Source organism: Macaca mulatta, chromosome 4 (assembly GCF_049350105.2).
Source record: "Macaca mulatta isolate MMU2019108-1 chromosome 4, T2T-MMU8v2.0, whole genome shotgun sequence".
NCBI lineage: Eukaryota > Metazoa > Chordata > Mammalia > Primates > Cercopithecidae > Macaca > Macaca mulatta.
The window spans coordinates 142,350,965-142,378,156 of record NC_133409.1 but is presented as its reverse complement, the minus strand read 5'-3'; the positions used below and the strand labels follow the sequence as shown (position 1 = coordinate 142,378,156).

At 49.1% G+C, this 27,192-nt stretch overlaps 1 protein-coding gene across 27 annotated transcripts in view; it reads left to right on the top strand.

The window, feature by feature from the left end:
* The window catches only part of DAAM2 (dishevelled associated activator of morphogenesis 2), a 114,167-nt gene that overhangs the window by 32,824 nt on the left and 54,151 nt on the right, over positions 1-27,192 (top strand). For 5 of the 27 annotated variants that reach the window (XM_078000026.1, XM_078000013.1, XM_078000006.1 and 2 more), the window contains exon 2: positions 25,364-25,528. The exons of 15 other annotated variants lie outside the window; for them this stretch is intronic. The gene's annotated coding sequence lies outside the window, so the exon portion shown is untranslated. Of the gene's footprint in view, positions 1-1,894; positions 2,015-16,945; positions 17,122-25,363; positions 25,529-27,192 lie in introns of those variants that run through there. 7 more of the 27 variants (XM_078000014.1, XM_078000008.1, XM_078000023.1 and 4 more) reach the window with 2 other exon arrangements.

Sequence of the window (27,192 nt, the reverse complement as noted above, 5' to 3'; positions counted from 1 at the left end):
ACAAACCCCACATCCCTGACAGGGGTGGTTCTCCCGATTCAGGACAGAGGACTTTGCATCAGCATAGCATGCAGGAGAGGCTGGCCAGCTCCTACAGGCAAGACGAGCTGAGGGAGGCAGATGTTTGAGCTGGAGAGGACCACTGGTGCCTTCCCAGCAAGAGCAGGTGCCACAGACGTCGCATGGTTGGGAAGCCAGCTCCGGGCAGGGTCCAGAGCATGGAATTTCTGTTCCTCTTTCTCCTTCCAGGGTGCATTCATCATGGGTGAGGGCGTGGGGAAAGGCCAGCAGGGTGAGAATAGCACGGGGAGACACAAAAAGACTTTCTTGGGACTTGCCAGGCTTCCTCTCCAGAGCCAGGTTATCCCAACAGTCTAGCTCCTGGAGGAGAATGATGAGAGGTGACCTGGGGTGGCTTCAGAGGGGCCCAGGTAGCTGACCTGCCAGCTGCCAAGGGGGAGCCTGATCAGAGAGGCTGCTTAGCCATGCAGGGCCTCGGTGTGAATTTAAGAAGGGTCTTTGTTAGGCTGGGTGCGGTGGCTCATGCATGTAATCTCAGCACTTTGGGAGGCCAAGGCGGGAAGATCACCTGAGGTCAGGAGTTTGAAACCAGCCTGGCCAACATGGGGAAACTCTTTCTCTACTAAAAATACAAAAATTAGCCAGGCGTGGTGGCAGGCATCTATAGTCTCAGCTACTGAGGAGACTGAGGCAGGAGAATTGCTTGAACCCGGGAGGCGGAGGTTGCAGTGAGCTGAGATTGCCACTGCAATCCAGCCTGGGCAGCAGAGCGAGACTGTGTTTCAAAACAAAACAAAACAAAACAAAAAACAAGGTTGGGGGTTGGGTGGGGGGGACTTTGTTTCTTAAAGGAAACATAGTTAAGCATAATCCTGTAAAGTGGCCCAGCTCTGCCAGTGTGTGTGTGTCGGGCACTGTCCTGAGCCTGGCTGTGCATTCACACACACCATCACCGTCTCACCTGATCACATACTCTCTCTGTGGCACCAGGGATAAGATGTGCCCTTCCCCTGCTCCCACCATGGCTGTGATTGGGCAGGTGGGAACTGGACTCTGGGAGTGGAGGGAGCAAAAGTGGGACTGGTTTTCTGCAGCCCGATATCTGTACTGAGCGTACTCTCTCCCAGGCGGGCAAGCCCTGCAGGCAGGGTGGGCTCATGCATCTCCTTGGATGTGGGATTCTCTAGCAGTTCACAGCCTGCACACTACATGCAGTGGTCCTGGTACCTCTTGGTTAGAATGGAATAGAAGGGAGACCCAGTCCTGCTCTACCATTGCTAAATGGCCCAGCACACATTATTTGGGCTTTGTGAACCTCTAATTTCTAATGGGAAATGGGGATGAGGTTCACATTTTACGTGTCCCCATGGTGGAGGTGTGTTGGCAAATATGAGATAAGGCATATTTCATGCCTGGTGCAGTGAACCTGGCCTTCTTCCCCTTCAGACATGTGTCTTGGTCCAGCCTGCTGGCTTGGGATGTGGCTGCCTTAAAAGATAGTGGGGAGAAATGATAAACACACGGCTGGCATCTGCTCAGCTCAGGAGAAGAGCCCTGGGGAAGAAGCGATTGTACGGCCTGCTCCTGGTCTCTCGTATAACTAGTTCAAATAACTGCCAGTTAGTAGCAGAATTTTTTTTATTTTCATTTTACTTTTGAGGGTCTTCTCCTTACCTGCTGGGACTCTGGGGGCTCCCTACCGTGAGTACTTTGTCATTCACAGCACAAGCCCACAGCGAGGGACTGGGGCTATTCTAGGAAAGCAAGTCTCTTAAAAGGTGAGCATCCCTGTGGTGTTCTAAAGCTGGGGAGAAGCCACTTGGGGTTTTGGGGGACTCTCGACTCCTTCTCTTTCTCTCTTTTTCATTTCCAGTGGAATCCTCAGGTAATCGGTTGTGTAGCTGATACGACCAATAACTCCCCTTTCCTGGAGAACATATCCAGTTTGCCTCCTGAGCCTCCTGAAATTCTCGAATCCCTGGACACCAGGCTGGTTTGTTTGCTTTTCTCCTTTTGCCGATGATTTTTTTCACTTCATGTTAGGACTGTTTGCACACAAAAATTAAGAAAAATGTACATAAAAAATCAGATGTGAAATGTGAAAAAGCATACTAATGGTAGGCAAATAATAATAATTAGTATGCATAGTCACAGGTTTCTGTAACTTCAGCTTGGCAAATCCAAATCTCTTGGAATGACTGTCAGGAGCACCTTCCCTTTTTAAAGAGAAGTTTCTAAGTACTCTCCAGGCTTCAAAGAGAAAATCTGAGGTAAGGAAATCAGGAGAAGTTGGGAGTTCATTTCTGGAGTATTTGGGAATATTTAAAGAGAAAGACTGTGTCGCTTGGATCCTAGCAGGGCTCACAATACTTAGGGGAAATATTCATGAATGCATCTTGGCTAAGATTTTTGGAATTTTTAATTTTTGTTTTTATATTGCACTTTTGTAGTTGTTGTTCCCAGTTCAGTAGAAACTCAGGAGAAACCAGGAAGCAAAGCAGGATTTGTCTGTGACTATTCTATGGTGGGAGAGAGAGTTCTGTGCTGTGAATTTGAGAATTGGGTTCTAGACATGGCTGTGGCATGAGTTTGCTGTGGGTCCTGAGGCAAGTAGCCTGCTTCTTGGACCTCAGCTTTCTTGCCTGCGAAAGGGTCTTGAAATGGTAGCCACCTTCGTTCTCAATATCTTGTGCATCCCAGCAGCTGTGTGAGAGGCCTCCTGCAGATCGTGGAGGAGAAAGGAGGAGTTGAGTCCATTCACACACAGGTGGAGAGTGTGACATCCCAAGAGGGGAAGGCACAGCTATCCAGGAGTTGAAAGGGGTACTCTTTTTCAGAGTCTGATTATTGGGTCTGGGTTTGTGGAATGGTGCTTGTTCTCCCCAGGGAATGGTGGCCCTCACTCACGGCTTGGCTCTGTGCGTGTGGGCTCGTGGAGGTCCCCCTGGGCCTGGTAGGATGCGGAGACCTGGGCTTCAGAAACTGGCTGGAGGATTCTTCTCCCCGACTCTCTTCCTTGGGGTCCTCATGCCTGGATTACTCTTCAGGGTCTCTGTCTTTGTGTGAAGTGTGATACTCCTTGACCCCCTTGGTCTGAGAATGGATTCTCTTAATGGACCAAAGGGGAATTTGGAAAATCCCAAAGCCAGTTTCAGAATTCAAGGGGCATAGACCCTTCATGTCTGAGCCCTGGACTACTTCTCAGGTCATCTCCTTACCAGCTGCCCAAGCTCTGCCTGCCCTGCCGCTGACATTTCTAACTCTTGCCCTCGCCACTACCTGAAGGCTCATACCTGGGGAACGCCTAGCTGTCCTTCAAGACTCAGTCCAAAAATCACCACACCTGTAAAGTCTCTCTAACCCCTCCTCCTCCCCATCAATTTCAGGTAGGTAGGGTTCCCTCTCACCTCTGCTCCCACAGGCCTGTCCCTGATGAAGCACTGAGCACAGTGTTTGAAAACCACTGTTCTGTCTGACTGCCACTAGACTATTAGCTTCCAGAATGCAAAGCTCTGACTGGTTCAGTTTTGCATTTCTAGTATGTTTTAGTCCATTTGTGCCAATATTCCACACACTGGGTAATTGATAAACCAAAACAATATTTCTCATGGTTCTGGACTTTGGGAAGTGCAAGATCAAGGTGCCAGCAGGGTTGGTGTCTGGTGAGGGCTGCCCTCTGCTCCTAAGGTGGTGTTTTGTTGCTTCTTAATGAAAAACTGTAAAGAGCATAGGTACTCCTTGCATTTTTGCTATTCATTCATGGAGCCAATATTTCATAAGGACCTACTATGCTTTAGCCCCTGACAGTGGAACTATGCTATGGCTTGCATGTCTGTGTTCCTTCCCTTCCTCTGGAGGGAAAGAATGCTGTGTCCTTACATGACAGAAGGAACGGCAGGGCTAAAAGGGCTTAAGCTAATTGCCTCCAGCACCCCCTGCTTTTTTTTTTTTTTTTTTTTTTTTCCGAGACTGATTCTTGCTCTGTCGCCAGGCTGGAGTACAGTGGCGTGATCTTGGCTCACTGCAGCCTCTACCTCCCGGATTCAAGCGATTCTCCTGCCTCAGCCTCCTGAGTGGCTGGGACTATAGGTGCATGCCACCACACCCGGCTAATTTTTGTATTTTTAGTAGAGGTGGGGTTTCACCATGTTGGCCTGGATGGTCTCGATCTCCTGACCTCATGATCTGCCCGCCTCTGCCTCCCGCCCTTTTATAAGACACGAATCCATTCATGAAGGTGGAGCCATCATGACATAATCACTTCTCAAAAAGCCCCACCCTTCACATTATTACAACAAAGATTATGTTTCAACATATGCATTTTGGAGGGAACACAGACATGTGAACCATAACATAGTTCCACTGGCAGGGGCTAACGCATAGTAGGTCTTTATTAAATATTGGCTGCATGAATGAATAGCAGAAATGCAAGGAGAATTTATGCTTTCTACAGTTTTTCTTTAAGAAGGAAGCAAGAATGGTTACTGTTTGGATAATTTACCCAGGGACCAGCTTCACGGGATGGTGTTTAAACAGATAAATCCAATTGGCATCTCTTCCTTGTATACGTTCGTTGACGACAGGGGCCTGGGGAGCAGGCTGCGTGTTCCACACAGGGGGTGCGGATGGGCCTGCACATGCGCCTGGGACTGGTTGTGGGTTGCAAGCACAGGATGATCCTGCTTTTCTGTAAATACCGAGCCACAAACATTGGCAGCGACTTTCTGGCCGTTGTCCTCAGTGGTGTGTGATTCTTGCGGCTTTTCCCAGGGTGTACCACAGGAGTGTGACAGTGGTGACCATCGATGGGGAGGCTGGCAGCACTCAGGGTGATGGGCGGAACCCCATGGTTGGTTCCCTCTAAAGATACCCATGTTGGAGGCTGAGTGACACCTTGTTTGGCACCAGTTGGAGAGTTTATAGCCTGTGAAGGTTCTTACACTTACCAAGAGGAAATTGGGCAATAGAAATTTATGTGAATGTCCATGGGATAAGAAAAAAGCAACATGTCCCCAGGTCAGTAGTGATCTTACCTTCAGGGGTTTGTTTATGCGTTGGCACACTCAGACATTTGTACTCAGTGCCTGCCATATATGCCTGTCCTCATTCTAGGGATGCAGACTGAACCTGGTCCCTGCCCTCAGAGGGCTTAGTTTCTGGTAACAGGGTTTGAAGATTGGGAGGATGGGAGCTGAAGCTGGTACCCTCCCCAGAGCTGTTCTGAGCTAGCCCCTCAGAAATGGGAAGTATCATTTCTCCATTCATTAGCTCCTCTATTCACCCGCAAGTTGTTGCTGGCCAGAAGCACCTTGGTACCACCCTTCTAGATTTCTCATGCTCCCTCCTTCCCCAGGCTGAGTTAGTGACCCTTCAGCCATACTCTCGTCATTCTCTGTGCAGCTCCACTGAGATACTTCTGCCCACTACCCCGGCCTGCTCACATGTGTACCGCCTTTCCGACTGGGAGCTTTTTGATGATCAGGTCTTAGTTTTATTCACTGCCGCATCCTACAGTGCACAGTGTCTGGCCCAGAGTGGGGTTCATAGATGGTTGTGGAGTGGATGACCATGGGACGATGCTGGGCTCCATTATCATCTCCAGCATTCACACTGAAGCCTGTGCCTGTCTATTTTCGTCTCTTTCTGGGTCAGTCATGGAGAGGCACGGCTCTCAGGGAAGTTGCTGAGAAGCTGGGGCATTGTGAGAAGTTGGAGAAATTTGGGAAGCCACAGGCTGGAGTCCCTGGGCTCTGGTGAGTCCTCTGTGACCGCCATTCCACACACTCCCTGCCAGGGAGGGAGGCAGGTGGGCTTCAGGGTTGACAGAGTGAGGCTCTGAGTCCAGACTGTGCTTGTGCTGAGGCCCACGTCTTCTTCGTCATGAGTGGGGACAAGTGATGCTGACAGACAGACCTACCCCTGCAGCCCTCCAGCTCAGGCAGCGCAGCTGGGCCAGCAGGAGAGCGGGCCGCCTGGGAATAGCTGGGAAGTAAGTCCAGGCCTTGGGCCCACCTCCCCCCAAGGCCAGGATGTGGCGTGGGACCCAGGCCTGCGGAGGTTCCCACCGCTCAGCTCCTGCACTCCCAAATGCTCCAGGCCCAGGCAGCATTGCTTAGCAGGAGGGGGTGGCGAGGGGCTCCAGCTGCCTGGGTCAAGACTGCATCAGGACCAGGGCCGCCCTACAGGCACACACCTCTGACATTTAGCCTCCACCTGGATAGCTGCCAGTGGTCCTGCAGCCAAGCCCAGCTTTGCTTGGGGGAGGAGAGTCAGGGATTAACCATTTCAGGCCCTTCCTCCATCAGGCAGAGACTGGTCTTCTTAGGTCAACCATGTACCAAGGACTGGAGTGGGTCTATTTACAAATGTTGCCTCTTTTAATCTTCACATCAATGTGAGGGTGTGGGCATCATCTCCATTTCTCAGATGAGTAAACTAAGGCATGTGGGGAGTTATGTAACTTGCCTAAGTCTACACAGTTAGTAAGTTTCATATATTCCTTCTTTATTACAAGGGCCTATTATGCACCAAGTAGTAATTCTAGTCACTGAGGATACAGCAATGAATGAAGGACAAAAATGCCCCATGGAATATACATTCTTGTGGGAGGGATAATAAATACATGGGATGTATAGTCTCTCAGATGGTGATAAGTCTATATGGAAAATGAAGGAAAGGGAGATGGGAGGTGCTGGGAGTGGGGCTGCTATTTCAGATGCCCTTGGAAGACCTCATTGAGAGGGTGGGAGTTATTCACACTTAGTGCTGAATAGGTGCCTGGTGCTACCCTAATTGTTGTACCTGACTCACTAAATTAATCCCCACAATTAATCCCCACAATCTTTGAGGCAGATTACTATTATTATTCTCATTTTCACATGGGGAAACTGAGGCACAGGGAGGTTAAGTAACTTGCCAAAGATGACACAGCAGATGAGAAGCAGCTCTGGAATTTGCACCCAGGAAGTCTAACTCCTGAGTTCTGGTTCTTAACTTGTGTGTGGTACTGCCAGGGCCACGAAGACAGTAAATGGGTGGGAATGTCAAGAGGCTTGTAAGACCCCACCTGAACAGTCCAGGTCCGTGGCCTGGGGGGGGCAGGCATGCTGAGGGACAGGTGCACTAGGGGGCAGGTGCACTGTGGGGACAGCACTGGGGGGTAGGTGCACTGGGGGGGCAGGTGCACTGGGGGGCAGGTGCAGTGCAGAGTAGGTGCACCGGGGAGGCAGGCATACTGGGGGGACAGGTACACTGCGGGGACAGGTACACTGTGGGGACAGGTGTACTGCGGGAGTAGATGCACTGGGGGAACAGGTGTACTGGGGTACACTAGGGGGGCAGGTGCACTGGTGCTCACTCTTCTGCAGCTCCCTTGGTGAGGAAAGGGTAGAGGGGCCAACAGGTCAGTTGCAATTAAACCTGGATGAAAGTGGGGCTTGACTAGTTTGTGTCGAATAAGGAGAGGATGAACTCCCCAGTGAGGGGGTCCCAGAGGCTGCCCGTCTCCCCTCTCCTCCTATGCCAGCCAGCCTCCCTGAGCCCTCCGAGGACTCAGATCTGAAACAAAAGTGGGACTATTTTTTGCTCTTGTCCTCTTCTTCCCTTCCTTTTGTCTATCTGGGAATAACCCACTTGGTGGTGATGATGATGATGACATAATAGCAGCTCATATTTATTGAAAACTTACTAAACTGGGTGGTGAAAATGAATAATGACTCCCAGCTGTGCAGGAAAAAGTAATTGATTCTTATAATGGATAATTTGCAATGAAAAACTTAGTGTGAAAAATAAAGGTACTTTAGTCTCTGATTTAAATGAGTTGCTTTGGAGCAAGGTCCCATCAAGTTGAAATTCAAACTTCCTGTGAGGGCAGCTCCCAGTGCCCCTCCCCTGTATGGTCTGGCTTCCTGGGGAAGCTCCAGTATTTTCCTGGTGACCAGGGAAGGGCCTGGGGGCTGCAGGGTTTCTGCAGATCTCCACGGAGCTGTACCTTGCTCTCTGCTGCTTGGGCCTCTGTGCTGAACTCCACTGAAGGGGCCAGGTCTCGTCCTGTCCCCAGGGCCTCTGAGGGTAGACTTGGCACCCACTGCTGAAGCTTAGGGCTTCCTCAGGCCCCTGGCTCTGCAGAACATCCACCCACTCCTGGAGGACCCAAGTGTCCAGTGGCTGCTCTGGGATGTGAGGATTCTAAATGGGTGGGCCCGAGGGCAGCCCCCAGGTAATTTTCTCAGCTGTCACCAGCCATATTTGCTCAGAACTGGGCTTAGGCAGGGTTTCTTCAAGGAGCGTGACCTTTCCCCAACCCTGCACCCCATTCTGAAATTCTCCAAGTCATTGGGTTATTTCTAATGACACCGCAAACCACCCCACTCCTCTCTTCTCTGGAGGTGGGGAAGGAAGTGGAATCCTGGGCATTTACTTTCTTTTCTTCCTAGTACTAGAAAGATTTTCTTTTTCTTCTTCTTTTTCTTTCTTCTCCTTCTCCTCCTCCTCTTCCTCCTTCTCCTCCTCCTCTTCCTCCTTCTCCTCCCTCTCCTCCTCCTTCTCCTCCCTCTCCTCCACCTCCTCCTCCTCCTCCTCCCTCTCCTCCTCCTTGTCTTCCTCCCTCTCCTCCTCCTTGTCCTCCTCCCTCTCCTCTTCCTCCCTCTCCTCCTCCTCCTCCCTCTCCTCCACCTCATCCTCCTTCTCTCCCTCTCCTCCACCTTCTCCTCCCTCTCCTCCACCTTCTCCTCCCTCTCCTCCACCTTCTCTTCCCTCTCCTCCTCCTTCTCCTCTTCCTTCTCCTCCTCCTTCTCCTTCTCCTCCTTCTCCTTCCCTTCCCTCCTCCTTGATGGAGTCTCGCTCTGTCGCCCAGGCTGGAATGCAGTGCTGCAATCTCAGCTCACTACAACCTCTGCCTCCCAGGTTCAAGTGACTCTTCTGCCTCAGCTTCCCAAGTCGCTGAGATTACAAGCCACATCTGGCTAATTTTTTTTTGTATTTTTATTAGAGACAGAGTTTCACCATGTTGGCTGGGTTGGTCTTGAACTCCTGACCTCAAGTGATCTGCCTACCTCGGCCTCCCAAAGTGCTGGGATTACAGGCTTGAGCCACTGTGCACGGACTATAAAGGTTTTCTATTGCCCTGTCCTGTCTAGAGGAGACATCATTGCCTCGTATCAACTGTTCCTCCCTCTATGCGCCATTTTGTTCTGGAAGCTATCAGTCTTCTTTTCCCAGGGAAAACAAGGTCCTGGCTTAGCTCTGATATTAGAATTGTACAAGAAAAAATGAAAAGGAAAAATGAAACACTGGCATTTTCCAGAGGCAAATATGTTGGGAAATTTTTAAACTATTTTCCTTGTGAAATCCTCTGTATCTGACAAGCAGTGCTATGCCTGAATTCTCACCCAGTCCTCACTACTACCTTGGGGTTAGGTCCTGTCATAGTCTCTACAGATGAAGGAGGTAAGACTTAGAGAAGTCAAGCAGCTTTCCCACAGTCTTGCAGCTTGTTAGTGGCAGAGCCAAGTTTAGAATCTAAAAATTCTGGATTCTTGACCCCGTCGTATGCCTAAGGCTTTTGCTGCTTCTCAGAAACGAGTCTTGGGGTAATGGTTCTTTAGCACTCAGTGACGTGTGATGTAGCGCCTTGAATAATGTACAACATCCCCCAGAGAAATGGGTATGGGTTTCAGTTGGCTCCACCAGGGGTAAATATAAGGGCATACCTCTTATATTGTCATAGGATATCTCATTTCAGATTTAGAGAGGGGCTTGCTGGTTTTCAAATTCCCCCATTTGTATCCATGTGACTACTTACATCCTTCTTTTTTCACTCATTTTGACTGTGATTTTTCACAAACTGTTTGGGTGACTGCACTGGAGAAAAAGTGTGATGTGGACATCCTTCAACTCCACACTCTGCTTCCCTAGTGAAAGAGGCCTTTGATTTGCAGCTGTAGCTCCTGTTTGCCGAGCCTGGTACAGCCCTGACTCTCAGTTCTCAAGTTGGCCAAAGCCCTGCCCTTTTCTGTCTGCTAGGAGCTGTTGAGGATCATGTGCGACATATGAAAACTCAGCTCTGGTTTCACTTGCACTGGAGTTGAAAGGCCAAGGGGGTATCTGGGCACCACCTACAAATAGTCAGGGGGAAATAAACTCCCACTTTATGTTTTAAGCTTTTATTACATAATCAGCATCATGCTGTTGGTGTTATAATATTGACTGTATATAAGAGGAAGGAGAAAATTCAGCCATAATCACACCACATGCATTTGGATTCACATTTCCAAAAGCTCTAATGCCCTGGGAATTCTGAGATGGAGGGCAGGGAAAGGAAGGGAGAAAAATCAATGAGAAGTGATTAAGGTGACCTGAAGTGGCAGGAGCCAAGCCAACGCACAGGCTCAGTTTCAGACTCACTTTCCCTTAAGACAGAGCTCTGGCATTGTCTTCTCCAGGAAGCCTTCCCTGGTGTCCTCCTTGTCAACAGCCAGCCTATCAGGTGCCTCTCTTCACCCACACCACAATGCCTTACTTGGGTCACTGTGTGCTTCCCGCATTGTGTCATGACTATCTGTTTATGTGCATGACTCTCCCACTGGACTGTGAGCTCCAGGTGCTCAGGAATGTATTTTGTTCATCTCTTTATCTCTGGTGCCTGGCACATCTGAACAAGCCCAGAAATGCTGGTTGACATGGTCATAAGGTAAGATGCTGGACATAGAGGTCCAGGCAGTGACTAAAGATGGCGTGCATTTAGACTCAGACAAATTTCTAAAGTCTGCAGGGTGGAGAACAGCATGGGGTCATGAAGTGTGTTATCCATGTCTGATACAGTATGTTTTATTTTATGTATTTTCTGTGTGTAAAAGAGAGAGCAGGAAGATTTGACAGTGTCCCACCAGTGGCTGGGAGATCTCTTCTCATGTTAGAAGAGACTTGATGAACATGAGCTGGGGTTCTATTTTTTCCTTATGACAATATGAGCTCCAAACTCTGGGCTCCAAATCTAGTGCTCTCTTCTTTAGCCTGCAGGAGGGCAGGGACTATGTCTTTTCTCATATTGGTGCCAGGTCACAGAGTTGGTGCTCAGAGAACATTTGTGGAATGAGTGGCTGAAGGAATGAACAAACATATGGAGGAAGGAACTCTTGCCATCCAGTGAGATTCATCAGGGAAGGCTTGAGGGGATACGCATTGAGTGTGGCTATGAAAGAGGCAGGGGCATGGGTTGGCGAAGATGCAAAGAGGACTCTGTGGTTGAGTGGTTGGAAGAAGGCTGTTGGTACCCCTCTTGGTGCCCACCCTAATGAGATGGCCAGGCTGATGCTGACTTGGAAGGACCTTGTCTTGAGAAGGGGAGGTTGGGGAACTGAGGGAAGTCATACAAAGACAGGCCCAGAGATGGTTTCCCCCTTATATTCTTCTTCCTTTCCTCCAGAACTTGGAGACATTGCTAAGATTCCTTGAATCCCCAGGGCAGGGTTGGGGGTGGGGTGGTTGGGGGGACAGTTGTAACAAATGAGTCCGGACACAGGCATGTGGAGTGTGGCCCAGAGAAAAGGGGAGGAGGGGAAACATGGATTGCAAGCTTGGAGAGAAGGAAGTTCTATTTTGGGTGACTTTAAATCCCAGCCCCTCTGCCGGCCAGATTTGCAGCAGACCAACCCTCTCTGCACAAGATTCCCTCATTCTCAGTTCTGTGCACTTGCTTTGGCTCCATTTTAGCTCATGTCGCTGCATCCTTTAAGACTTAGTTCATTCATACTTTGGTGTTCTATCTCTTGGTATTCTTGCCTGCATCTAAAACCTTCCCTCAGCCTTCCAGTCTTCTTAAAGAAGTCATCCCTAAATAACAGCAGCAAAATGACATCTACAGTTTATCCACATTTCTACTATGGGCCACGCACCACCCTGGGTGCCTTATGTGTCCTTCTTCAACTCACAAGAAAAACGTGAGGTCATTATTACTGTGATCTCTAGTTGACAAATGAAGACACTGAGCCCAAGAGAGGTCAAGTAAACCAGGCAAGGTCATATTGTTAGTTGGTGACAAAGCTGTACCTAGAACCCAGGTATGCCTAACTCCAAAGCCCCATTGTCATCTATTCTCATAGCTACAGAGCCTTCTCTCTAAATCAGAAACTCTGGGGTGGGGCCCAGCAATCTGCATTTTAACAAGCCCTCCAGGAAATTCTGATGCAGGATGAAGCTCGAGAATGGCTGCTTTGGCTGATCTGGCTCCAAACTGGCTGCAAACCTCCAAGTCCACCCTAAATTGGGGGAAAGCCCATTTGTTAACTGCCGTTACTCAGCCTTACTATTCTATTTACTAGCTCTGGACATAGGGCAAGATACTCAAGTTTCCTGAGCCCTTGTTTCCCTGGTTGTAAAATAGGAACAATTCCAACTCTTCTAGAGGCACTGCCCTGGTGTCTGGTTTCCAAGAGATCTTCTGTGAGTGGCTGTCAGTACTCAGCACCTTAGCATCACCTGGAGAACTTTCACAAAATATTAATGCCCACTCCCTCCCTTCTCGGACTAAGTCAGCATCTCTGGGAGTGGGCCTGGGGCATGAGTAGCTCTGATGTGCATGTGGGTGGAGAACCCTGCTGCCCGCTCTCAGGCTTCTCCCTCCCAATCACTTCCTCAAGGGAAGAGCCAAGGCGTCTCCAACTGGTGACTCTCAAAGAAGTATGAGCTGGGCCTGCCAACTGCTTCCCCCATCTCTCTTGGATCTGCCACCTGCAGGGTGGGTGCATCTGGCCGGCTCTTGGCCGTGAGCTCAGGAGCTTGCTCCTATGGGGAGGTCCATGGTCCCCATCCTATGCCAGTGATTGGATGTGTGAATTGGCCTCATTCATGAGTGGAATATTAGGAGTGCATTTGGCCGGTAAAGCCACTTCCTCCCAACAACTCTATCAGAAACATAGCTGCTATTCTCATACTCCTGACCTCAGGTGATCCACCTACTTCAGCCTCCCAAAGTGCTGACAATTATGACGAAACCCCGTCTCTACTAAAAATACAAAAATTAGCCAGGCATGGTGGCACGCACCTGTAATCCCAGCTACTCTGGAGGCTGAGACAGACAGAATTGCTTGAACGCGGGAGGCAGAGGTTGCAGTGAGCCGAGATCGCGCCATTGCACTCCAGCCTGGGCAACAAGAGTGAAACTCCATCTCACACACACACACACAAAAGATGCCATTTTGACCTCTATCAGGGGCTTCATGCGTCTGTTTCTCAATTGGTCCTGAACTTGAGCATGAAGGGGAAACTTGTATGTATGGCCCCTACAAAACCCCAATGCCATATATTTTATGGAGTTATTGCTGAATTTAATGAGATGGCATATTCAAGCCATCTAGTTAGTTGGTTGTCAGTAAATGTTTGCTGCACCAGAATCAAAACAGGCCCCCTCTGATCAGCCCTACACTCTCCCTGTGGGATGGACCTCCCAGCCTCAAACCACCTCTACCGCCAGCCCATGCCTGACGGATAATTCCCTAGTCACCACTTCACTCAAGTCAGTCCACACATCCGACGCCTTCTGGTAGGGATTTGCAGAAGATCTGCAGGTGAGAGAGGAGCAGGGGGCTGTGGAGTTAGGCATGTTGGGGCTCTAGAAACAGTGTTGCCAGTAACTAGCAGTCTGCCCTCACCTGGTTCCCTCAGCCTCTCTGGGGCCCAATGTCTTCATTTGTCAACTAGAGATCACAGTAAGAATGACCTCACGTTTTTCTTGTGAGTTGAAGGAGGACACATAAGGTACCCAAGGAGGTGCATGGTCCATAGAAGAAACGTGGATAAATTGTAGATGTGGATTATTATTGCTATTATTATTGAAGATGGCGCCACCTTTTCAAATTCCCGGGTGATGCTGATGCTGCTGGCCTAGGGACAAATTTGAAAATAACCGCGCTCAATGAAAACAGAATGCAGGTGCGCTCTGACTTTTGGGAATTCTAGGGAGAGTGGCTGGTTGGTTGAGGCCTTATCTGACCTGGATGCAGTCCAGTGTTTGGTAAACTTGCCTACAAATTAGTGTCACCTGGAGAGATTTTACAACTGTCAGAGCCTGCCTGGGACTGAGAAGGTTCCTGTGATATGGGACTTTCTTTTTTCTTTCTTTTTTTTTTTTTTTGAAATGGAGTCTTGCTCTGTCACCCAGGCTGGCATGCAGTGGTGCAATCTTGGCTCACTGCAACCTCCACCTCCTGTGTTCAAGTGATTCTCCTGCCTCCGCCTCCCGAGTAGCTGAGATTACAGGCACACACTACCACACCTGGCTAATTTTTGTGTTTTTAGTAGAGACGGGGTTTCACCATGTTGGCCAGGCTGGTCTCCAACTCCTGACCTCAAGTGATCCACACACCTTGGCCTCCCGAAGTGCTGGGATTACAGGCGTGAGCCACCGTGCCTGGTTGGGACTTTCGGTTTTAAAACTAGGGCGATCTTGGGCAAACCACGATGAACTGCTCACCCTAGTGGCTCCCCCTCTCCCTTCTCCCACAGAGATGGTATTAATTAGTTCAGGCTGGGTCCAGGCATCGTTTTTTTTTTTTTTTTTTTTTTTTTTTTTAAATTGCCCCGTGATTCCACTTTGCAGCCAGGCAAGAAAACCTGAGGGATCTGCTCATAACTTTGGATAGAAGGTGTGAATTGTTAAAAAGGTTTGTAAAAATTCTGGCGAAAAAAGAGGAAAGAGAAACGTCAGTGAATTAAATTGCCTGCATCCAGATCACCTAGGGAACTTGTTAAAATGCAGATTCCTCGTTCTTCCTCCCAGATCTGCTTACTTAGAAACTCTGAGGGCAGGGCCCTGGAATCTGCATCTTTTGGCAGTGCACTAGGTGGACTCAAAAGGTGCACTTAGTTTGAGATGTTCTGTTGAAAGTGGAGAAAACAGGAATTAAATTGAGAGAAGAGAGCTGGGAAACCCAGGATATTGTTTAAGCAGGTAGTCTGTTGAGTGGTTCTGACCTGAGAACCAAGCTCAGGACCTGAAGCCAAAAGGAGGAATCAGAAGGGTGCAGATGGAGACCTGAAGAAAGGGATCAGCCTCAGCCTGGGCTGGAGGTCAGCCAAGCTGGCAAGAAAGGACAATGCCTGAGAGAAATGGTTCCAAGCTTAGAGCATGTGCAGGCTCACAGAGCAGTATGAGGTGAGTCCACACTGCCAGCAAATCGCAGGAGGCTCTGCATAACCAGCCTCCCAGAGGCCAGTGAGGGGAACCCAGTGTTCACACAGGTGAGCACAGACTTGATGCAGGAAGCATTTCTAAGTAGAACCCAGTAGACTGGATATGAAGGCTGGATAATCTATAAAATAGAGAACTGTGTGTGGGTGCAGGAGTACCTCTGGGTTGGGGGAGAAGAATGGGAGTTTAAGACAGCTGGGTCATGGCCAGGCACAGTGGCTCACACTCACAATCCCAGCACTTTGGGAGGCTGAGGCAGACAGATCACTGGAGGCCAGGAGTTCAATACCAGCCTGGGCGACGAAACCCTGTCTCTACACAAAATTCAAAAATTAGCCAGGTGTGATGGGTACATGGCTATAGTCCCAGCTACTTGGGAGGCTGAGGCAGAGGTTGCAGTGAGCCAAGATCGCACCACAGCACTCCAGCCTGGGCAATAGAGTCTCAAAAAAATAAATAATAAATAAATAAAAATTAAAAAATAAAATAAAAAGACAGCTAGGTCAGAACCTGCCTCTAATCCTGGCTCAGTCAGTTTTGGGCTTGTGACCTTGGGAAGGTTGCTTCACTTCACTGAACATCAGTTTCCTTATCCTTAAAATCGGGATGCTAATACCCACATTTCAGAGTTTCTTGTGAGAATTAAGTGAGATAGTACATATAAAATGCCTGGCATATAGCAGTATTTCAGACAAAGGAAGAGTTAAAGATGCTTCTCTATCTTTGAAGTTCAGGGTGGTCCGGGGGGGAAGGAAAGGAGAGGTCAGTTGTAGAGGAAGTTGGTGGCACTAGCATCAGCGCATCTGAATGGAAATGTGGATCATTGGAAATGTGGAGCTGGAGATGAGGGAAAAGAGAAGTTTGGAGTGACCATTGCTGAATTAGGAAGGAGATGGAGGGGAGTTTTTGGAGGGGAGAGGATACAGGAGAAGGCCAGACATCCAGGGTCTGCACCTTGGCAAAGCCCTGGTCTATCTACTATGTGCCAGGCTCTTTGCTGGGCACCAGGGTGCCCATTTCACTGTGCAACACTGTCCCTGACCTAAGAAGATCACAGCCCAGGGGGAGTGACTGTAATTCAGGAAACAATAGATCTGCCTGATATTTGATTATGGGAGAAACACAGGATGCTGAGGAGGAGGAAGGGTGGCCGGGAAGGCTTCCAGCAGGAAGTGAGGCTTGCCAGGTGTTTCAGCTGAGAGGTTCCAGGGGCGGGGTTCCAGGGGAGGGGCTTCAGGGGGAGGGGCTCTGGGAGGAGGGACTCCAGGGGAAGGGGTTCCAGGGGGGCGAGAACTCCTTGGGGAAGGGTGGGGAGGGGATCCTAGGGGGAGGAGCTCCAGGGGGAGGGTTCCAGGGGGAGGGGCTCTGGGAGGAGGGGTTCCAGGGGGAGGGGCTCCAGGGGGAGGGTTCTAGGGGGAGGGGCTCTGGGAGGAGGGGCTCCAGGGGGAGGGGTTCCAGGGGGGTGGGAACTCCTTGGGGAAGGGTGGGGGAGGGGCTTCTAGGGGGAGGAGCTCCAGGGAGATGGTTCCAGGGGGAGAGACTCCAGGGGGAGGGGCGGTCCCAGGGGCAGGGTTCCATGGGGAGGAGCTCCAGGGGCAAGGTTCCAGGGGGAGGGACTCTGGGAGGAGGGGGCTCCCGGGGGAGGGGTTCCAGGGGGGTGGGAACTCCTTGGGGAAGGGTGGGGTAGGGGCTCCAGAGGGAGGGCCTCTACTTGGAGGGATTACTGGGAGGAGCTCTGACCTGAGTGGCTTCGGCTGAATCAGAGGCTAGGGGGAGCTTGGCGTTCTTGGGGCAGGTGGATCAGATTTCACATTGTTCACAACTTGAGGAGAGAGAACTGAGAAAAGGCTTCTGAAGGGGTGACAGGGTGGAAAGAGGCGACACACAGCAGTGCACTTTCCAGGATGAGGTGGGTAAGTGGCTTCAACACTGGGCACTGAGGAGGGGGATCCCTTCAGTGGCAGTAATCGGGGTAGAGCTTGCAAGGATATCTGGGTTGAAAAGAGACAATTTAGAAACAGGGAGTCCATTCAAGGACTGTTCTCAGGGCTTGAGGATTGGCCTGTGTTCTTAGAGGAAATCTCAGCTTCTGTAGCCTGGAGTCCTGGAGCCAGAGCCTCATTTCCGTCAGAGAAAGCATCCCTCAAAGCACAGAGAGGAAAAATATCTCATACCTTTTACATGCAAGATGCCTTTTGTTGACAGGGAGGAGGGGGAAATTAAAAACAGAAGTGAAACAAACAAATGAAAACATCCTGCATTTATCTGAGAATTCCAAGGCCTGATTTAACCATGCAGGTTTATAAAGAAGCATTCCTTTGCCACTTGCTGAGGGTCACTTGAGACACCTATTGAGGGTGCCTGGCCAAGGCCTGGATGCCTTCACGAGTTGAAGGACCTGAGTCACTGGGTGGGCCATGAAGGTTCATTCCTGGGGTGTTAACCACTTTCTTCACTCTGCCTCTCCCCACACACTGCTGTTAGATGTCATTCCTTCAGGAAGAGCTCACTGAGGACCGAGGACCTGCTGCACACAGTCCACTGCGCCAGGAGCTATTCTCGTGGGCTCAGAGTCTAGATGGGGGAGAAGTTAATTGGTATAAAAAACATAAATGTGGCCAGGCACAGTGGCTCATGTGTAGAATGCTAGCACTTTGGGAGGCCGAGGCGGGTGGATCACTTGAGGTCAGGAGTTGGAGACCAGCCTAGCCAACATGATGAAATCCCTTCTCTACTAAAAATACAAAAAATTAGCCAGGTGTGGTGGTGGGCGCCTGTAAACCCAGCTACTTGGGAGGCTGAGGCAGGAGAATTGCTTGAACCTGGGAGGCGGAGGTTGCACTGAGCTGAGACTGTGCCACCTCTCTCCAGCTTGGGCAACAGACAGAGACTCCATCTTAAAAAAAAAAAAATAAACAATGCATATAAGATATTAAATAATGTAAAGTGCCACGAGGTAGTATACAATGACGTGTCCTATAAACAGCAGACAAAAGGTGCTTTGAGTTTATTTAGGGGAATGCAGGTAGATTGGAGTGGTTAGGAAGGCTGCTTGAGGAAGGTGGGATCTGCAGTGGAGATGGATGAGAGAAGACGGGGAGGAAGCAGGGGAGGTGGGCATGAGATTGGGGGGAGGGGTAATGTTGAGAATCCACATGCAGAACGAGCTAGTCCATTCTTTACTATGTTTCAAAGCTAAAATAGTCTCCTGCTTTTATTATTTAATTTCAGAAGGATGTACAAGCTTTGTGTATGCTTAATGTCATGTCATCACATTGATGATATGTCTTATAATTGATAGGGTCAAGAATTCAGGAAATAAAGCAATTTATTTTTTATCATACCAATTTTTAAAAACTTTTTTTTTAAATTGACAGATAACATTGTAGCAATTCATTTAATCCTTTAACTCTTATCAAGTTCCTGCTGTGTGTATGGAAAGAGCACTGTGGGGGGAGTTGGAGATAAAAATGTCCCTGCCCTCTAGGAATTTCAGTCCCTTGAGCAATGGTGCATTTGAGGAGGAATGAGTGGGATACCGTGACTGGAAACCAGGGAGTGTGGAGTGGAGGAGTGGGGTGTGATGGGGAAGAAAGATCAGGGTGGGGAGTAGTCCAGCAGTTACTGAGATGTAGATCGAGGCCACTTGAACAGGAAGCCACCCCAGAGTGAAGTAACTTGTCTGTGTTCCGTCTGGACCACTCAGGGACTGTGGGTAACATTTTTGGAAACACACAGGGAGTGGCCAGCCAGGCCGCTCTTCCTGGGAAGGGCTGCCTGCGCTGGCTGCTGGAGAAGATGGGCAGGGCCAGCTGCGTGATTTGCGGGCCCAGCACAAAATGAAAATGCGGGACTCCTTGTTCAAAAATTATTAAAAGTTTCAAGACAGCAACAGCAGAGCTTTAAACCAAGCGCAGGGCCCTTCTGAGTGTGCCCAGCTCACATGCCCAAGAGGCCAATCCTGAAGGTGGGACAGCCTAGACCTTTCTGTGACTAAGTGTGTGGTGAGATGATGGGGCCCAATTGCTGTGTGTGACTAAGGACAGGGTTTCGTTATGCAAGCACTGAGTTGTTTCCTGTGAGCTGGGATGGGGAGATGGGGAAGAGATGGGGAAGAGATGGGAAGTGCGCCACAGGAGGTGCTATGGCTGTGGGGATGCCTGCGGTGTACAGTGATGCTGCCGTTTACGAGCCGTGTTCTGCTTGCCGTAGGAAGGCTGTATCTGAATGTTGGCATCAGTCAGACTGACGTCACGTGTTTTATCTACTTTACTAACTTGGGCAAGTTACTGATCTTCTCTGAGCCTTACTTTTCCCATATGTAAAAATGGAGATCATATTACTGCTTTTGCAGGATGCTGGCATCCTTAAATAATAGGTATAAAATTTTGAGCCTAGCCTAGCTTTTAATAAATACTAGTATTCTCTTTTCTAGAAATGTGTGAAATATTTATGTTTTAAAGTGTGGAGCATGGAATAGTTTGGGATACGTTATTGTCAGCAACTTGCTTTTTCTATTTCAAGCTAAATGGGGATGTAAAACCTACCACCCTGATTTCAAATAGCAGAGGCAGGGGGTTGCGGGGAAGTATGCCCCATTGTAGTATACACCCAAGGGGAACCCAGTTTCTGCTGGACACACACACTCACATACACACACACTACCCAGAGCTAAATCGAAACTGGGTTGGAATGTGATAGTGTGTTACAGGAAGAGCCCTAGTTTGGGCATCGTCTCCTGGTTTTGAACCTCAGGGTCCTCATCAGTCAAAAGTTCTGACCTCTCAGGGTTGTTGTAAGATTAAACGAGATGCATGGTCTATGGCGTATGTAAGCATCCTTTGAATGGGTCTGTGCTCCCAGGCTATAGTGTGGTTCATGGGAAAAAGAAGAAAAGACATTGCCTTCTGAACAGTAACATTTCCTAAATATTATGCTTGGGCAACTCCTTTATAAACAAAGAGCGGGCTGGTCAGAAATTGGCACAGGGGCTGATTTCCAGTGATCTTACTGTTTCTTCTGCTCATATACCTTGGGGAGTTGCCTGGGTCTTCTTTCTACTTAGACTTGGAAGTCGGTACAAGCATGTGTCTTTGCTTTTTGGAGATGAGCACACATATATGCACACCATACATGCACATATACATCACCTACGCCCCCCACCACACATACATACACCCCACACACCACACATATACACCATACACACACCACATGTACACAAACCCCATCACACTACACACACCACACATATACACCACACGTACACACCCCCCACACACATATACATACACCACACATGCACATATACATCACCTACACCCTTACCACACATACATATACCACACAATACCACATGTACCCAAACCCATCACACACACTACACACACCACACATATACACACCACACACACACATATACCACACATGCACATAAACCTTCTACACACACATCCACACATACACATACCATATTACACACATATCACACATACACACCACACACACACCACACATACACAAACCCCATCTATACACACATCACAGATACCATGTGTATACACCACACATACATATCCCGTACACATCACACATGCACCACACGTGCACAAACCCCATCTATGCACACATCACACATATACCATGTGTATACACCAGACATAGGCACACCACACACACAACACATACACACCCCACATGCACATATACACTCATCACACATGCACACACACCACCTAAACATACCCTGTCACACATACACATATCACACACACTGCACATACTACACATATACCACACCACACATATACCACACACACAAACCCCATCTACACATGCAGCACACACACAGTATACACATACCACATAGACCACACATACACATATACACACCACACACACAACCTGCATACACCCCCTACATACATATACCACACATACCACACATATACACCACATGTACACCACAAACACCACATGTACACAAACCCCATCTACACATATTCCACACATAAACACTACATATACACATACCACACACCCCCCCCACATACCCATATCCCCATATCCCACCCCCACAAATGCCATACACATACCACGTATATACACCACAATACACGTCACACACACACACACCATACATACACACAACCTACACATACACCACACATATGTACCACACATACATATACTACACAACACATACACCACAGCACAGATACAGACACATACCAAGCATACATACACAAATATATACCACACACACACCACCTACACACACATACATATACTCTGCCTGTGCACACCACACACACCACACACATATCACACATACATACCATATCACACCACACATACACATACACCACACACGTACGTATACCACCTACACACACCAAACATATACCCCACTTACATACATGCTACACACATACTACACATACACATCACACATACACCACACACACATCATATGTATATACACACATCACACATACGACACCTGAACACACACAACACACACACCAGAGACACACACCACACATCCAATACACACACCACACACACACCCCATTTACATACACACCACATACACTACACAAATGTACCACAAATATACATACCACACACACCACAGACACAGCCCCACTATACACATACCACATATGAACATATACCACCTACACACCATACATACATATATGCCACTCACACACATGCCACATACAGACCCCATCTACATACCACACACACTACACAAACATACCACAAATAACATAGACATACCATATCACACCACGCATACACACACCTCAGACACATACCACATGCATATAAAACCCATCTACACACATGCACCACACATGAACATATACCTCTTACACACCACACATACACATATGCCACCCACACATATGCCACACATACCACACATACACATACCCTATCTACACACATACCGTGTGCCCACACACACCCTACACACATCACACATACATATCATATCACACCACACATGCACATATACTGCCTATACACATGACACATACACGTACCCCACCACACATGCCACACACATACTACACATGCATTCATGTCATCTGTCTTCTCCTCCCTCTTTCCTCCATTTTAGTGAGCATCTATACTTGCCTGTCCAGTGCACAAGGACTCAGGCTCCCTCCTGGACCCCACTCAGTCCACATCCCTCCTAATGCTTTGTCCTGAAAACTCCCATTCCTAGTCCTCTTTGCCATCTCATCTGCCTCTAATAAATTTCTGAAGCGTGGCCCAGGCTGTGAGCACCCTGTTCTTATCCACCCAGGGCCCTGTCAATTCAGCTGAACCCAGGAGTGCACATCATTCAGAGAGCTGTTTGCAGGGTGACTGGGAAAGGGGGAAATGAGAGAGGTTGGCAGGGGTCTCAGCATGAGATCACGTGGGGCTGATCTGGAGCCTGGTGTTTGGGAATGAAACAAATGCTTCCAAGGCATTTTAGAAAAAGGTGGTGAGAATCATTCACAGGATGGGGCATTAGGGATTGAAGACAAAGGACAAAAGGGACTCTGAGCTTAGGAGACCACAGCTCTGCGAGGGCAGGAGCTGTGTCTGATGAGTTTGCCTGCATGTACCCAGCCCCGAGAGCAGTGCCGGGCATAGAGTAGGTGCTAAAAATCAATGATGGTTGGATGAATGAATGAGCAGATGAATGAATGAGCTCCTTTAGGGAGCTCATAGGATAGGATTCAATTCAAACAGCATCATTTAACACCTCGTGTACTGTCTGACGCAGATCCTAGTGACAGGGGTAGAAGAAACTCCTAGACAATACGTAGTTTGACTGGCTCATTTACAGATGAGGCCCAAAGTACTCATGTTCTCTTGCCCGAGGTGCTTGCAATCTCCTATGGCATCAATAACCCTTGGTTGGACTTCTGTTCTTGATCTTTGGTAGCATCTCTGAGTATTCCCAGCCCTCATTCCACTCTACGATGCCCCCTCTAAACCATGTTTATGAGCAGAGGGTTTAGGGTGGACCAGAACCCCCGCTGGGATGCAGTTCTGCAGGCATTCCTCAGACTCAAACCTGTGTACTTCCCTTATCATAACCATGTCCACACTTTATTTTATTTGTGTCCCTTCCCAACCAGACTGAACTCATGCTTATTATACATTTTCACAGCTAAGAGCACGGTACTTAAGGACTCGACGAAGTTTTGTTTGAAAGTATGAATAGAGTGGTGAAATTGTACACACAACATTTAGGAGGAGAAAAGGAGTCACCCTGGATTTATATTTTCAACGACATTTGCCTTTCAGGGGTTGGCTCAGCTCCCATCCTACCCCCTAGTTACCCCCTAGTCACTGCCCCATCCCAGTCTGCCCTCCCAGAGGAGATGGACTGTGCCTGTGGGTCCTGAGGCAGGAGCAGGGGCCTTTCTGTAGAAAGGCGGGAAGGTCACCTTGTACTGCAGAAGGCGCAGCCCCGGGGGCCAGGTGGGGCCATGTGCATAGGCCCCGCTGGGTTTCTAGGGCGGAGTTGGCCTGACAGAACCTCGAGGTCCTTCCCTCAAGAGTGACAGAATGCTTTTTGTGCTGGGACCCTGGGAGAGAGGATCAGGAGTAGCAGCCAGTGGGGGCTTCTCCCAGTCCTGGGCTGTGGAACGGTGCTGAGGCCTCAGTGATGGGTTGCTCTGGTGGGAGAGCTGGGAGTGGAGCACAGAGGAAAACTGGAGGCTCCTTTCCTATGCCTTTCAGTAACAGCAGCCCCGTCTGTGTGAGCCAGAGGAGGGGCTTGGCTTCTGGAAGCAGAGGGGGCGAGGCCTTGGGTTCTCCTGTGTAGGGTGATTTCCCTTTGGCCAGGAGCCCCAGACTTCCAGTGCTAATGGGTGGCAGAGACATGGGCGCTAAAATTCCTTCTCTTTCACTTCGTAGCTGTTGCCCAGAGAGCAAGCTATGCTCCCCAGGTTCATCGTCAGCCCAGGTCCTTGCTCTGTATGGCCAGCCTCTCATCCTCTTACTCGCGTGCCCGCACCCCTCCATGGCACCGCCAGCATCCACCTCTTCTTCTCTATTCTTGGCAGTTCAGGGTCTCATTCTCTTCTACCCAGATGCACAGACTTGCCTCCTAACTCTTCCCCTCTTCCACTTCTCCCTCCTGTCTTCCCACCCCATACAGTGCCACCAGAAATGTCTCTTCTAATTTCAGACCTCACAAACGCCCTCCTCTACCATAAGCCAAGGAACTAATCAGCCACAAGCCACACACTCTCCAATGTCTTCTTCCTTCTTCCCCTGGCGCTCAACGCCCTCCTTTTTCTGGCTGTAGTTTTGGTTCCCACTGCACCTCTTTGAGCCCTGAGAGGTGCAGTGGGAACCACCCTGGTAGAGCTTCTCATTCATTTGGGCTGTCGTTGGTGCCAGGTTCTCACTCTGACATGCCACTTGTTGAGAATGCTTTCCTGGACACCCCCCGAGCCCCTGGCATGTGCTGACGCCCTCCCTTCTTCTGAGGCCCAGCTTCGATGACAGTTCCTCTGGTGAATGTTCCAGATCCTCCCAGCCAGAAGTCACTCTTCCCCACCTACAGTCCCAGGGCCTAGAGCCGCACCTCCTTGTCTCCCTTGCATCCTAGGATCTGATGTCAGGCTCATATAAGACACCTAGAACATTGCTTTATACATGGCATTTACTCGGTGGGTGGGTGGGTGGATGAATGAATGAATGAATGAATGAATGAAGGTTTGACCATGACCTTGGAGAACTATCATCTGCTTGTTTAGTGCCCTAGTGAGTCAAAGAAACCTTTATTCTCTTTATCATTTCTCAAAATGAGAAAAACAGTTGGAAAATCCTCAACTCCCACCCTCACCCCCAAGTTTGAGAAATGTCACTTTGAGGGATTTTCAGTTTCACTTTTCCGGAAAGACGTTCCTTTCTCTCCTTCCTCTTCTCGGGTCTCAGCGACGCCTCCCTGTGTCTCCCACCCCTAGGCCTGCACAGAGGGGACTCAGAGGCTGAGAGAATTTACTTTTGCTTTCTTTGCCTTTCCCAGAGCCTAGGGGGAAACTGTAATTTAGGCGACTGCTAAGAAAAGCTCCCCCAATTCTGGAAACAGCGTGTGCTTATTTTTGAAAGTGCTCCTTGTCTCTCCCCCAGCCCTGCCCGAGGCTCACAGTACAAGTCAGTCAGATTGTTCAGGGCAACAGTGGCGTCTGGAGACCTGGTTTGAGTTCCTAGGTTCACACCTAGCGTCCTTCTGAGCCTCAAGTTTCTTCGTCTGTAAAAAGGGAAGATGAAAGTTTGAGATAAACCTCGAACATGGTAGGTGCTCAATAAATATATCTTTATTATGGTTGGAATCACTGGATTTAGAGGGCAGCACTCTCGGTGGGTCAGACGGTACAAGTGAGGAGCCAGTATGATATGTGGAATCATATGAAATCGGTGTTTTTATGGCAAAAAATAATTGGATATTGTCAGTTGCATAGGAATCGATGCAGTAATCCAGGAATTGGCAGTCTTTCTGTAAGGGGCCAGATAGTAAGTGTTTTTGGCTTTGTGGGCCATACGGTCTCTGTTGCATGGTAGTAGCCATAGACAATACTTAAATGAATGCGCATGACTGTTCCAATAAAACTGTGTTTACAAAAACAGTCTGTGGGCTGAACGTGACCCCTGTAATATCTGCCAAGCCCTATAGTAATATGTAAAACTGATGAAATTACAGAAAGAAAACTCTATAATACCGTCATTCAGGTATCTTCACAAGTAGAACAGCAGCTTATCTGTATAGCTGTTAATAGTCTTTACTTTTACTAGGCTGTATTCCAAATGCTTTACAAATATTAACTAATTTAATCCTCCTGAAAACCCTATGAATTATGTACTATTATATTTCCCGTTTTATGGCTGAAGAAACTGAGGCTCAGAGAGGCCAAGTAACTTGTTTGAAGTCACCTGGTTAGAGCTGATGTCAACTGAACAGAATTCAACCGAATGTGTAGGGTAGAGTTGGGCGATGATAATTCAGCAGCTTCAGGGAGGAAGTGGATGGATTAGAGCTAAGAGGAACCCCCAGGCCTGCTTGCTGTCCACCAGCTTGAGGAGATGATCTACAGAGGCTTGGGGTGGAAGCAGGTGTGGTGTAGGTTGGCAGTGGGGAGATGGGTGGGCAGAGGGTCTGGTAATGTCATTTGGGACATGGGATGGAAAAGCATAGATTCTTCCTTTGGGAGCCAGGCCCCAAGCCGGGCTTGGGGCCCTTTCCTGGGTGACTCCCAGCAGCACATGCACGTGGAGGGTCAGCGTATAGGGAGCAATGTCCGCCTGTGGAGCAGGAAATTGTTTACATTCCTTATGTTCCATGCAGCAGCTCTGGGAAGCTCTGGGCCCCATTCCCAGCCCCAGCCGCAGCCCCAGCCCCAGCCCCAGGGGACCTGGTGGGGAGAGAAGGGCAAAGGAGCAGGCTCCCCAGCACGCTTGCAGCTCTGCTATCAAACCAGGATACTCGCATACCCTTTCCATTTGCTTTGCCTATTGATTTAGCCAGCAGAGGATGAAGCCGCTGATCAGGACTCTGGGCTCACACATGCCATGCTCTTCCTTCTGTGCCTCTGCTTATGCCGTTTTCCTTGCCTAGAGTGCCTTTTCCCTCCTCTTGTACCCTTCCTTGATTCTCTCCTCTCTTTCAAGGCTGGCTTAAAGTCCGCTCCTCCTGGAAGCCTGCCCTGACTTCCCCTTTACCCCCTAACCCCCAGGCTGGACCAGGTCCCCCTTCTCAGGGCTGCCCAAACACCTCACTCTCTCTTCGTTGTCACTGTCTGGACTCCCCTTGCTCCCCCACTAGAAGGAGACCTTTAGGAAAGGAATCACATCTTGTTTACTCCTGGGTCCTCACCACAGGTCCATGGTCAACACATGGCTAGAAGCTGGTCAAAAGCACATTCGTTTGAATGAGACACTACTGTCCTCAAACCCAGCCCTTT